This window comes from Benincasa hispida, chromosome 5 (genome assembly GCF_027475165.1).
Source record: "Benincasa hispida cultivar pf3 chromosome 5, pf3_genome.v1.1, whole genome shotgun sequence".
Lineage (NCBI taxonomy): Eukaryota > Viridiplantae > Streptophyta > Magnoliopsida > Cucurbitales > Cucurbitaceae > Benincasa > Benincasa hispida.
This window is the reverse complement of record NC_143482.1, coordinates 47,519,188-47,532,687: the sequence shown is the minus strand read 5'-3', so window position 1 is coordinate 47,532,687 and position 13,500 is coordinate 47,519,188. Positions and strand designations below refer to the sequence as shown.

The following is a 13,500-nucleotide window of genomic DNA, read 5'->3' as shown; positions in this document are numbered from 1 at the left end:
TTTTAGAGTGATCTCATCAATGCTTCCAACAGTTTCAAGTTTACTTCCCCCTCTTCTCTCGGTTTTCATCTCCCTCATTCTCTCGGTCTTGATCTCTCTCCCATGGTGATCTAAAGAAAGGGAATTTTGGAGCAGCTTTAGCCTTTCTTCAACTGGAACCAACAAAAAGATGGTATTATTGGTTGATTACTCCATTTGAGAATTGGAGAGGGAAGGGTAAACTCTCCTAGAAGCCCCTGGACATGCCTAATTGGCCATAGAAACGAATAGGAACGGTTTTAAATTTTTAACAAAGGCAACATGAATGGAGTTTTTGACATTCCTAAATTGCCATCGTCATTGCCATTGGTGATAGAAGAAGGCCGCTCATTACTCTTAGATGCCATGAAAGAATACAGAAGAGGAATTTGAAGGAGTGAAAGCAAGAATAATCAAAGTGATCTAATGGATATTAGTAGCTCTCTCAACGAATGGAGGTGAAAAATTAAAAAGAAGAATAATTTTAGAAAATGAATTTAGGGTTTTGGATGTTTGAAATTTTTTGGGAAATCTCTTAGGTTTTGGTCATTTTAGTGTATCGCTCATATTTCTAAACATACTTACATAACTACTTTTTGATATAATCAAATAGTAATCAGACAACAATCTGTATCCTTGTTAATCAATATCATTAACAATCCGAGTAAGTGAATTCTAGAGATAGATTGATTTAAATGTTGAGACATTTGTAGTGGAGATTTTTTCCAATTTCGATTGTTGGAAATATTTAAAAATAACGGTTGAAAATTTGCAATATTACTATAGTTTGTTATATACTAAACGTGTTTTTATTCACGTTTTTTGCTTATAATTCAAAACAATCCCATGTTTTACTATTTTTCCAAATGAAAGTATAATTAGTACTAAGTGAAGAAATTTTTCAATTAGTTACCCTACATTTCTAGTCATTTTGAGAGGAAAACATCGTTCAATTAAACAACAAATAAAAGATCAAATAGTCTTAAGAATTTGGTTAGTAGATTTTATTTAATTTTGAGAGGAAGCATAGTGTAAATTTCACCCAAACCTTATTTAATTTGTTGGTTAGATAAAATTGATTCGGCTTAAGAATTTGGTTAGTAGATTTTATTCCTCGTGGAGAATGAAACGGACACTCAAACTACTATTTTACTTGTAATGATTCAGTCCTAAAGAATCCAAAAAATAATTACGTTAATCATGATTTCACTCTCATACTTTTTTATGAACAATGAGAAATAATCTAGAAATTAAAACAACATTATTGAACCAAGTATTGACAAATATATTTAAATATACCAAAGCAGTACATAGTCGCAGCCCGCAAATTTAAACTACAAATCTGGTCTAAATGTGTCACACCCCGCACAAGATTACCCTCCTAACCTGGATGGATGGTGACTGCAGCAGTTACCCACCCTTTTGCTGGCACTTACTGCCTATCTTACCTGTTAAATTTTGCTCAACCCTGAGTACATACATATTAACTCAAAACTTAACACATTTACATTACAGGGTTTCGCAGCATTATTTATACATGGATATTACAACTTAGTGATCCCTATTAAGAATACTAGTCTCTAGACAAACACATGTGTACTAACTAATACAGGTCTTCAAATACGCTTCCTTCAACCTGTTCCTTTGAGTGGCAGAGCAGCAGCAGAAAAGTCTTTTGGGAACTGACCGCTACCTGAAAGCAAAACATTTGAAAACATGAGCTAAAAGCCCAGTGAGTGACTTAATAAAACATAAATCTAATGCTTAAACTGAAAGCTCAAAAACATAATACTAGAACTAAAATATCCCAAGCAAACATGTACATAAAACCTTTAAAACCATTGTATCTGAAACCTGAATCTTAGCTGAGAATGAATATTCATTGCTCTAATTTCCAGTGCCAAGCCATGGCCAGATGAGACCTCTACTTCGATCTCTTCATACTGAACTATGGCTAGGAGAGATCCCTATGTCGATTTCTTTAAATATACCGATGGGCATCTCGAGCAACTTCCTCTAAACATTAACATGGATAACTACTCTTAAACACCATTAAACATCATTATTCCCTAGTTGAGAACGAGCATACATCACTGTAGCTCCCAACGTCTGTTATCAACCACGACACTCATGTTTTGGCCTCTCTTTGCTGGTTTATGGCCTAGGAGACCCATACTTCGGCCTCTCCTTCAGAACTACCTACGTGCACGTGGAGGTTTCTATGTACACCTTAGGTACATTTATTCAGATATCTTTCTTACCTTCAATATTCCTTTTCATTATGTTTAGGAATACCTACACATGTACTTTGGCAATCTTAGGTATTTAAACATAGTACATCAAGCTTCATTCAACCTTAGTTTTAACCCTAACGCATGCTTCATACTTTGTAAAATAAGTTGGCTTAAATCGTGTTGAACTAGATTATAAAAACCATTAGTATGCGTTAGAAATGGAATACATACTTGGAAAACTCACATATTAGTAACATCATGCGTTGATCATACTTTCAATCATAGAAATAAGTTGCTTGGAATCACATAAAATTTAGCATGAGAATAACCTTGCTCAATCCCTCGACGTCGTATTACTTACGTGCACGTGTTCAAAACTGAGTACCGTCATACCTTAGGTACTTATCTAGGATACTTTCTCATTGTCCTTCAGTATCCTTAAGATACCTTCTCATTGTCCTTTAGTATCCGTCGTATAACTAGTTATAAGCATTTAGCTGAAAACTAAGGCTTAATACTCAAATCATCATACTAGCTCATCCATCATACTAGTTCATCATAAAAATTGAGTTACTAAAACATGCTGAAAGTATTTGGACAAGATAACATATTTAAATCATGACAATTTCCATGGAAATTATGCTTTATTTAACATGAGAAATAGCTTTAAACATAAGTTGCTTGGCACTTCATTTAAACACTTAGCATGAGAAATAACTTCAAAGAAATCATAGTTTCTAAATCATTAAAACATTAAATCATCAAATAGTCACTCACAGCTCGTCGGGGCTCTTAACGGGTTATACGCCTCTCCTAGCTCTTCTTGGCCTGAAAGGACATAATTCCCAACAAATTCCTTAAAATTCTTAGCAGAATACCTCAAATAGTTGATTTACTAGTAGAAATTTCCTCAACAAAATCACATTGCTAGCGAGACAACCATTATGAATGAATTCATCCTCATGAGCAAGATCAAGCATTTCTTTAACAAACTTCAATCTAGCGATACTCACCATACCAACGAGATTTAGCCCAATTTCTAGCGAGATTTCCTTCTTGAGTGAGATCCTCATCACAAAATCAGCTAGATTATCATCCTAAGTGAGATCCTCATCCTCCTCATCTCACTCTCACTCTTCCCGGTGAGCTGTTTGCTTGTTCTTCCCAAGCAGCTGTCTGCTTCTGCACAGACTCTCTATTTCAACTTCAAACATTCATAACTCAAAATCCTGAACTCTTTTTAAGAAACTTTCTTCTACAATCTTGTTTAAAATTGAGTTAAATTTCTTACGTCAAAATTTCAACCGAAAAGTTTTTATGGTTTGGCCTGAAGCTTTCAATCTTCACCTCGAGCCCTGATTAATCTGAGAGCCTGCCTCTTCTGCAAATTCCTCACTTTTTGTGTTTTTTCTCCTGCAATCTTTCTTCAGTAAGACAATTTCGAAAACTAGATTCTCTCAGCTTTCAAATGGCACCGATTTCACTAAATTTGCTCATGTAGATTGCCGAAACCAAGTTTTCGAAATTCCTCTTCCTTTTAATCTTCCTGTCGCCTCTCGAGTTCAAGAATTAACCGCCACGTCACCCCATAATTAGTGCCTCCATCCCAAACCAATAAGTGAGCTTCCCTATTTAATATGTTCTTCTTTTTCTTTTCCACAACTCCTATAAATAACATGGATTTTCACTTATTAGATATTTAATATATCATTCCTTTGGCTAAACATACTTGTCTAGGAAATTTAGAATTTGGGTTTTACATTTACCTCCCCTTTAAAAGAAATTTCGTCCCCGAAATTTGCTCGGAATTATTTATAACTAGAGTTTTATTACATCCTTTGGTCGTAAACTTTACAAGCCTCTTCTTTTCTTTCTTATTTTCTCTTTTTTTTTTTTACTACGCTTTCGCTGCGCTACTCTAATATTAACTTTGTTCATGATAAATAATACTAGTACGTATGAACAACTTGGTCATCATAGTTCACTGTATTTGTCACATCCTCTGGTGACTCTTCCATTCTCCACCGAGTCATAGTATTCATTTATTACTAGGGTGGTCCTTTTCCATTTCTCAGCAATACCACTGGATAATTCTTTTCCAGTTGTCACACCTTTGAATTAATTGCTAGCTGTAAAATCAATATTTAGGTCAACTAGACTTCTCGACCTAATCAAGGGCACTCTTCTTAGAATGTCCTTTCTATCCATACTTGGGAGAAAACATATTTTCTACTATAACATTTCCCAACTATGGCTTACCATACTGTATACATAAGGTTTTCTTAATTGTACTAGTCCCTAGCTCAGTCACAATTCAAACTTCAAGCTATTACCTGGAACATCAACAGATGTGGACCTTTTCCTTTTTGTCTTCTGCTGACCATTTTGTTCCTTATTTTTATACTCAATGTATCACTGGTACATTTCGAGCTCACTGTTGCTCATCTTTTCGTTCCTCTTAGGATTAATCTGACTAGGACTTCCTCTAGATTACACCCTTTCCTCTGAATTCACTAGAATAGACTTCACGTTTGCCACTAACCTCTGAGCAAACCTGCTATACATTCTATTTCTAGTGAAAATTCTATGTTTACCTGTGTGGCTTCTGACTTCCACTCAGGTACCAATAGTGGATTGAGTAATCCTGTCGGCCTCTGTCCTTCAGGTTTCACTTGTTGACAAATCAGACATCACATAGTACTTTTCTTATTTTGCTAGACTATGCCTTAGTCTAGTAGTCTAGAGTGGCCGTTCTGCTCACTCCTTATCATTCTTTACTGCGTTACTACTTAACCGGGAAGGAATCATTTTGTTCACTTCCTAAAACATAATTTGCATCCTTAGTTGAGAGAGAACCTTTACTCAATTCCTTTCCATGTCCTTATCATTCTTTACTGCGTTACTACTTAATCGAGAAGGAACCATTTTGTTCACTTCCTAAAACATAATTTGCATCCTTAGTTGAGAGATAACCTCAACGTCAATCTATAGTTAGTGTGGAGTGATCTCGAAACTACCAATAACAACTTTTCTTTCATCATGTGATTCTCGTTTAAGTACCGTCATACCTTAGGTACTACTGCTCAAATACCTTCTCCGTTTACTTCAGTATCGAGCTGCTCGGATACCTTCTCCATGTTCTTCAGTATCGAGCTATTTAATTTCTAAGACTGAGCTTCAGTACCTTCTCCGTGTACTTCAGTACGGAGCCACTCATACTCAACTTGCATATTCTTATCTCTCAACGACTTAGTTGCCCAAAAGCATTCTATACTAACGCATCTCTCGTAGCATCTGCAAAACTATCCTCAAATGATTCCCGTGATCTTCCCCACTGCTTGAATACACCAATATGTCATCGACGAAGATTATCATGAACTGATCCAAGTAGGGATGGAATATCCTATTCATCAAGTCCATAAATACTGTAGGGGCATTCGTTAGTCCAAATGGCATTACTAGGAAATCGTAATGTCCATACCTCATCCTGAATGCAGTTTTTGGAACATCTGCCTCTAACTTCAACTGGTGGTAACCTGATCTCAAATCTATTTTAGAGAAAATCGTGGCTCCCTTTAACTGATCAAAGAGATTACCTATATCAGGCAATGGGTAATTGTTCCTGATCATCACCTTGTCCAACTACTTATAATCTATGCATAACTGAGAGTACCGTCTTTCTTCTTGATAGAAGATCGGCGCTTCCTAAGGTGACACATTGGATCTGATGTAACCCTTATTTATTAATTCATGTAACTGAACTTTCAACTTCTTAATTTCTTCTGGCACCATCCTTAATGGTACCTAAAAAATAGATATTGTACTTGGAATTAAATCGATAATAAACTCAACTTCACTGTCAGGTTGTAAATCTGATAACTTTTCAGGGAAAACACCCAAGAACTCTTGTACAACTGGTACATCCTCAGGTTTCAGTTTCTCATCCTACAAAACCGTCACATGGGCTAAATAGGCTTCGCATCTTTTACTTAGCAGCTTCCTAGCCTTCACTACTGTTATTAAGCCTTCTGAAACATTCCTTTGCTTCCTACAAATACTGTCTCTTGCCTACCGAATCTCTCGAACATTATCTATTCTTAAAACAATTCATACGGTTGTAATATTTATTCGGGAAATCCATGCTCTAGAGTGACACCAATTCCAGGAAACCTAACGAAATCACTTCATAACTATAATTATCAACAACTACCCCAGAGCCTGTAAAACTCTTATACTATTACAACCTCTCCACAGCATAATAATAACTACTTAGGGACATGCTCTCTACAATTTTCCCTACAAGAAGTGCAACATGCTAGATAACAATAAAGGTATAGCACCATAAGCAACTATTTCATAAATATACTGGTACATAAAGTTACTTTACCATTCACAACATTAGGTGACTTCTCTGCCTCCTTGTAGGACACTTCATAAAACCTGCCCTGCCGCTGAGGTCGTCTTGTTTCCTTTCTCGTTTTTCTTCTCTTGAATCCCTTCCTCGGCTCCTGAGCTACTAGGCTTATCTATCGTCTGTAAAGTCATTCTGTGTTCTACCTGAACTCTTCGACCTGGTTGGGTATTCCTTCTTGAAATGTCCTGCCTGTCCGCACTGGAGACATATGTTTTTCCTTCTGTAACATGTTCCTCGGAGATGCTTACCACAATTCGTACGTAAGGGTTTCTTACCCATACTAGCTACCAGCTCAGTAGGATGCCAAAACCTTGATCTATCACTCATACTAACCACAAGTCTTGGCTTCTTCCTTCCTACACTATGCTGACTTGTAGCTCTCTGTCCTTTATCAATACCTATTAGGTCATTCTCAATACCGTACTTCCTTTCCGAATTTGCCAGAATTGATTTGACACTTTCTGTCAACCCCTTAGCGATCCTGTTAAATATTATATCCTCTGACTGAGGATCTGTTCCTGTCTGCGGAATCCTCGACTCCCCATCTGAAGTCGTTTTCTGATTTACCGGGTCTTTACTTTTACGTTCACTAAAATTTGGATTCCCTTGAATCTTGGAACTTCTAAAGGTAGGGTCAGGGTTCCTGTTGTCTGTCTGCTTGCTCTGCTTGCCATTTTTCTTGACATCTTCTTTTTACTTAAGTAGTACACATGTTAAGGACTCAGGACTCAGACTTATATATATAAACTTTTCCCCTCTCTTTCCAAAATCTTTTGCTCTGATACCAACTTGTCACACTCCGCACCAAATTACCCTCCTAACCTGGATGGAATGGTGACTGCAGCAGTTACCAACCCTTTTGCTGGCACTTACTGTCTATCTTACCTGTTAAATTTTGCTCAAACCCTGAATACATACATATTAACTCAAAACTTAACACATTTACATTACAGGGTTTCGCAACATTGTTTATACATGGATATTACAACTTAGTGAGCCCCATCAAAAATACTAGTCTCTAGACAGACACATGTGTACTAACTAATACAGGTCTTCAAATACGCTTCCTTCAACCTATTCCTTTGAGTGGCAGAGCAGCAGCAGAAAAGTCTTTTGGGAACTAACCACTACTTGAAAGGAAAACATTTGAAAAAATGAGTTAGAAGCCCAGTGAGTGACTTAATAAAATATAAATCTCATGTTTAAACTGAAAACTCGAAAACATAATACTGGAACTAAAATATACCAAGCAAACGTGTACATAAAACCTTTAAAATCATTGTATCTAAAACCTGAATCTTAGCTGAGAAAATACATTCATCGCTCTAATTCCCAGTGCCAAGACATGGCCAGATGAGACCTCTACTTCGATCTCTTCATACTGAACTATGGCTAGGAGAGATCCCTATGTCGATTTCTTTAAATGTACCGATGTGCATCTCAAGCAACTTCCTCTAAACATTAATATGGATAACTACTCTTAAACACCATTAAAAATCATTATTCCCTAGTTGAGAACGAGCATACATCGCTCTAGCTCCCAACGTCTGTTATCGATCACGAAACTCATGCTTTGGCCTCTCTTTGTTGTTTATGGCCTAGGAGACCCATACTTCGGCCTCTCCTTTAGAACTACCTACGTGCACTGGAGGTTTCTATGTACCATCAAAACCTTAGGTACATTTATTCAGATACCTTTCTTACCTTCAATATTCCTTTTCATTATGTTTAGAAATACCCACGCATGTACTTTGGCAATTTTAGGTATTTAAACATAGTACATCAAGCTTCATTCAACCTTAGTTTTAACCCTTACTTATGCTTCATACTTTGTAAAATAAGTTGACTTAAATCGTGTTGAACTAGCTTGTAAAAACCATTAGCATGCGTTAGACATGGAATACATACTTGGAAAACTCACACATTAGTAACATCATGCGTTGATCATGCTTTCAATCATAGAAATAAGTTGCTTGGAATCACATAAAATTTAGTATGAGAATAACCTTGCTCAATCCCTCGACGTCGTTTTACTTACATGCACGTGCTCATAACTGAGTACCGTCATACCTTAAGTACTTATCTAGGATACTTTCTTATAGTCCTTCAGTATCCTTAGGATACCTTCTCATTGTCCTTCAGTATCCATCGTATAACTAGTTATAAGCATTTAGCTTAAAACTAAGGCTTAATACTTAAATCATCATACTAACTCATCCATCATACTAGCTCATCATAAAAATTGAGTTACTAAAACATGCTGAAAGTATTTAGACAAGATAACATATTTAAATCATGTCAATTTCCATGGAAATCATGCTTTACTTAGCAAGAGAAATAGCTTCAAACATAAGTTGCTTGGCACTTCATTTAAACACTTAGCATGAGAAATAACTTCAAAGAAATCATAGTTTATAAATCATTAAAACATTAAATCATCAAATAGTCACTCATAGCTCGTCGGGGCTCTTAACGGATTATACGCCTCTCCTAGCTCTTCTTGGCCTGAAAGGACATAATTCCCAGTTAAATTCCTTAGAATTCTTAGCAAAATACCTCAAATAGTTCATTTACTAGTAGAACTTTCCTCAACAAAATCACATTGCTAGCGATACAACTATTATGAGTGAATTCATTTTCATAAGCGAGATCCTCATGAGCGAGATCAAGCATTTCTTTAATAAACTTCAATCTAGCGATACTCACCATACCAACGAGATTCAACCCAATTTCTAGCGAGATTTCCTTCTTGAGCGAGATCCTCATCACAAAATCAGCGAGATTATCATCCTGAGCGAGATCCTCATCCTCCTCATCTCGCTCTCGCTCTTCACGGTGAGCTGTTTTCTTGTTCTTCCCAAGCAGCTTTCTGCTTCTGTACAGACTCTCTATTTTTAATTTCAAACATTCATAACTCAAAATCCTAAACTCTTTTCAAGAAACTTCCTTCTACAAACTTGTTTAAAATTGAGTTACTTTCTTACCTCAAAATTTCAGCGGAAAAGTCCTTATGGTTTGGCCTGGAGCTTCCAATCTTCACTTCAAGCGCTGATTAATCTGAAATTTTGCCTCTTCTGCAGATTCCTCACTTTTTGTTCTTCTTCTCCTACAATCTTTCTTCGGCAAGACAACCTCGAAAACTAGATTCTCCCAGCTTTCAAATGGCACCGATTTCACTAAATTTGCTCATGTAGATTGCCGAAACCAAGCTTTCGAAGTTCCTCTTCCTTTTAATCTTCCTGCCGCCTCCCGAGTTCAAGGATTAACCGCCACATCACCCCATAATTAGTGCCTTCAGTCCAAACCAATAAGTGAGCTTCCCTATTTAATATGCTCTTCTTTTCCTTTTTCCACAACTCCTATAAATAACATGGATTTTCACTTATTAGATATTTAATATATCATTTCTTTGGCTAAACATACTTGTCTAGAAAATTTAGAATTCGGGTTTTACAAAATGGTACTCCTGTTTCTAGTAGTCACTTAGTTCCCTCAATGAAAAATTTTACAGTGTACATGAGTACTGGCATCTAATGGATTCGTCATAATGTGAAAACCTGGCCACTTGACATGTTTAGATAAATCAGCCCCTAAACCTGTATTGTTGAATTCTCCATAAAATAACAAGTTTAGAGGAGATTTTGCCAACCAAACTAACCACCCTGCTGGATTGACCATAGAGTCTAGAAATGACTACGTAAAAACTACCGTCGAATAGTCTCTCCAAGGCCAACCAAGATAAACATCAAAGTTATGTTTATCTCTTAATCCAAATTCAGGAGAGGCCATCACTCTGCAATTTTGGAACAAGAAGCCACTTTTTTTATATTTATTGTTTTTAGATTGTGCAGTCACGGTGATAGTACTATTTGGTAGGCGTGCATATACCTTGCAGTCCTGAAACAAAACATGTGCATTTCCAAATATGAAATCTACCGTTTCATATACTTCACAATCTTTGAAAAATATATTCGCTCCATTTACATAAAGCGTTTCTTGGAAACCAAGAAATATACACTTGTAGTATACTGTATAGTTCACTCTGTCATTGAGGAGGGCAACTGCTTGGCCATTTTCAGGTCCAACGGAATTTTGAAAAGTTATAGATTGTGCCACAAATGATTTCCACCCACAACTGCAAAATTCAACATAATAATTAATATTTGAAATGAATGAATTGAAAGAAGACAAGAAAAATGGAGATGTAGCTCTAACTTACTGAAAGTGGCAGACTGGTCGGTTACAAAATCAGTGCAATTGCTCCTATTATCAACGATGACAGTGGTGGTAGCATTGTCCCCTATTAATGTGATGAATGTTTTCTCTCTTGTAAAGTCAACATGTTCTTTATATACGACAGGTTTTACGTGGATGTAAAACACAGAGTTACTATTATTTGGTGCAGTAGTTATAGCGGCACCTATACTTGCAAAATCCCCATTTCTGTCCAACGATACTGTTGCATAATGCTACAAACAAGTGCAATGAAGTTTAAGCAAAAAAATGCAAGAAGTTGGAGAAATAATATTGCCATCTTAACAATACGTTGGGAGAAATCAAAAAGAAATTAAAGAGATAAGAAAGCTTAAAATTCTAATGCAAAATAACTCACGAGCATGAAATTAAACTTATGGAGACAAATATTATTTATAGAGGGAAGAAATTAAAGGGTCATACATTAAGATTACTTCATACGTTATTTTGTTTCCAACAATGGAATTATTCTTTTATCCATTGCAAAAATCATTTCAAACAAACCACTGCATATTTAGAATCATCTCAGAATGATTTCTTCACCAAAAAAATAAAAGTGGAAAACCACATATTCACTTCATAATTACATCACAAAAGAGGAAAAAACATATTATTGAAGAAAACACAAAAGAGGAAAAATAAACCAACATTTACTTCATCTTCCCTTAATTTCTTTACTATATTTGAATAATTTCTACATTTGAGAGATAGGTATTATTGTGACAAATTTGATGATATTTGAGCAGTTCCTTCTGGTTCACATTATTCAAGCACCTGACGTTATTATCTTATTTCAGCACTATAGAAATATATATTATTTTTAAAAAAAAAAAGAAAAAGAAAAAAAAAGTGGATGTTATTTTGTCCTTTTTGTTCGACTTTCTTTTTTAAATACGGAAAAAGCAACCAACAATTATTACATCTCCAACTTCTCCAATTATGTACTAATTAAAGAAGAGAAATCGGAGGAAATAGTACAATCAAATGTGTCTTTTGATTTTTGCTAAAAACAAACGAAAATAATGGTTTTTTTTTTTTTTTTTTGGATAAAAATGCGTCACATATATTTTGTTAATCCCCAAATTATTCCGGGTATAATTGACCAACACTTTTTCAAGAACTATATAATTGCTATACCATGTATAAATTCTCAATAAAGATACACGGTAAATGGAATGTCTACTATGAGACCGTATATCAATTCTCAATAGAAATACAGTGTAAATTGAATCGTAGGTGTTAGATTTTTCTCCCATTTTAAAATTTTATTGGCGATTTTATATATGTTTTGATTTGATTTAACTACTTTTCGAAGATATTCAGAATTAATCAATCTTTAATTTGTTTATCACTATTTTGATTTTAATTTATAATATATCTTTAGATTTTATATTATTTTATTCATTTTTTATTATTTTAAATTCGTATTAAAATATTTTATCCTGATCAAGGTTTTACTTAATATTTTATACATATTATCATCTAACAAATTGTATATTTCAGTTAAATTTTATATTTTTTGTATTTTTTTAATCACCTTTATTCATTATTATACCATTAATTTGTCTTTTTGACAAACAAATAAGTATTCACTTTTACTTTTTGCTATGTCTCTACAACGAATTAGGCTACTTTCGCAAGTTTTGTGGTTGTTGAAATTATAAAATACAGAATAATTGTCGAAGTTTAAATGAAAATGAAATTATGAACACTGTAACTGCAAATAAACGAGCTCCCTTACTGATTTTTCTCTTTCGAATTATGTTTGATTTTATATTTTATTATCAAATTAGATTTTATCTAATTACTTATCGAATTAATCACAATAAATAAAAACTTCCTTATTTTTCTCGACAACTTATATTTGAATTTATCTTTTATTATCAAATTTGATTTTATCTAACCAACTTTCGATTTGTTTAATGTTTGTTACAAATTTAATTGTATCTAAATATTTTTTCATTATTTTATATATATTATTATCAAATTAATTTGATTTTTTCATGTTTTTGATGTTTTCAATTTTTCATATAGAAACACATACAAATGACTTGTTGTACTTAAAAAGGAAAATATAAATGGAAATTAAACTTTAAATGTTTGAAACTTATATATATATATATATATGTATGTGTATTAGTTCAGTTTATTATTATTGTTGTGGTGGATGTGTTGTTGTTGAATCTCATCTTCTTCAATTAGTCATCCCTAAAATCTCTTTTTTTTCCTTCTCAATCTCATGTCTGCAATCGTTGGTTCCGCAACTCCTTCTTGAATTCCATCGTCTTGGCTAGCTTTTGATGACCACCCTCGCTAGGTTGCCGACCTTTCTCGCTCGCACACATGTTCCTACTTTTGTTTCTACGTTGAATATTGTTTTCAACCATAACTTTTTGAGATTGATAGTGTTTAAAAGTTTGTTTTCAACAATGACTTTTTGAGATTGATAGTGTTTAAAAGTTTGTTTTCAAGATGTTATGAGCAAAATGGTCACATAGAATGAAGACGACGAAACTCTCTATAACTAGTTTGGTGTCAGACACAATCATATTTCCAATAGCCACATCGTTCTGAAGTTGG

At 34.6% G+C, this 13,500-nt stretch overlaps 1 long non-coding RNA gene across 1 annotated transcript; it reads right to left on the bottom strand.

Annotated features, from left to right (window-relative positions):
- Positions 1-1,725: 1,725 nt before the first annotated feature.
- Positions 1,726-11,520, bottom strand: LOC150036195 (uncharacterized). The gene is made up of 3 exons (XR_016529879.1): positions 10,886-11,520; positions 9,651-10,801; positions 1,726-9,541 (listed from the first exon to the last, which is right to left on the bottom strand). It is a non-coding gene; the product is annotated as an uncharacterized LOC150036195 (long non-coding RNA).
- Between the last annotated feature and the right edge of the window lie 1,980 nt (positions 11,521-13,500).